Raw genomic sequence first — 1484 nt, 5'->3', positions numbered from 1 at the left:
GCTTTTCTAGGTTTTCACAAGCATGACTATAAATCTCCATTGTTCAGAAATGAATTTCAAGGCAATCATAATATTCTAGCATCCTAATTACACTTATACATTCAGACCTGAATCTTAATCTATAAGGTTCTCATTTGTTACTTTGTTTATTATAAGGATAAGAAAATATTGATAGTTGGAGAAATTAACTCAACAAAGATAAAAAGCTAGCATAAATACTGTTGACTGAAAGTAATACTTTTCACACTAAAGCTAGATCTGTTTCTTAACAAACCATAGTAGTACTAAATGTCATAAAATAATATTATTGTGTCATATATGGTTTTACCTAAATAACTGACGGGTTAATACCTGGTAAGTACACCTATGCTAAATAAATGTGTTTGAACTATAAACATTAGATACTCCTCAAATTATACAAAATAAATTCAAATTGCTTATGCAATTTATACATGTCAAAAATATTCTCTACATATTTTCTTTCATCAAACAGTTCATGTTGTTGACTAAGATAATATGTTTTATCCATAATAGAAAATCGTTTCACAGAAGATCAAAATTAAATAATCACTAGATCAATGAAGAAATGTCAATGTAGATTTCCTCAAGTTAAGTTCTATTTTAGTGATCGGAACAATATGACTCTGTTTTCTAATTTCAATAATTAAGTTAAACAAAATAATCTCTGTCATTCTCATGGGATACAATTTGTAAATAATATACATGTATTTGAACATATGCAGTGATAGTTATTGAAATCAAGACCTCACACATGGTAGATAAACAACCACTGAAATTTATCCCTAGTCTTATATAAAAAGTTTTATATATCAAAATAATACATTTGATGTTTACAACAATTATTTAGCAGTGTACATTAGTAACCTTGAATCTCTAATTACCATCCAACCACATCTTTCTGAAGATATATTTGTGTTTAATATGTATTTATGTAAAATTTTGAAGAAGGGGAGTATTCAAGTGTCCAAAGAAAAACCGAAATCAACTTTATTGATAGTATATGCATTTTCTTGGTTCTGGACAACAAACAAAACTTATGTATTGGCTTGACCATTAATGTAAGAGGACTTTGTAAAGCTATCTAAACCACTCACTGTTACAAATTATTTGAAGTGTATATTGCTTTATAAAGAGCATTATACAGTAGAAAGAATTTTGAAACATAATGACAGTTACATATTGTTGGGAACAAATTTCATGAACATTAGCAATTTTGAAGAATAAACAATTTCCTTTTTAAATCTCATAGGCTTTTTTCCCAAGGATAGGAAATGTAGTTGTTTTTTTTTGAGTCCAGTTGTGGGCCCTGAACTCTGGGCCTGGTGCTGTCCCTCAGCTCTTCAGCTCAAGGCTAGCGCTCTACCACTTGAGCCACAGCGCCACTTCCAGCTTTTTTCTTTTTGCTTATGTGGTGTTGAGGAATTGAACCCAGGGCCTCATGCATGCAAGGCAAGCACTCTACC

This window comes from Dipodomys ordii, unplaced genomic scaffold (assembly GCF_000151885.1).
Source record: "Dipodomys ordii isolate 6190 unplaced genomic scaffold, Dord_2.0 Scaffold38, whole genome shotgun sequence".
Taxonomy (NCBI): domain Eukaryota; kingdom Metazoa; phylum Chordata; class Mammalia; order Rodentia; family Heteromyidae; genus Dipodomys; species Dipodomys ordii.
This window is presented reverse-complemented; position numbering follows the sequence as displayed.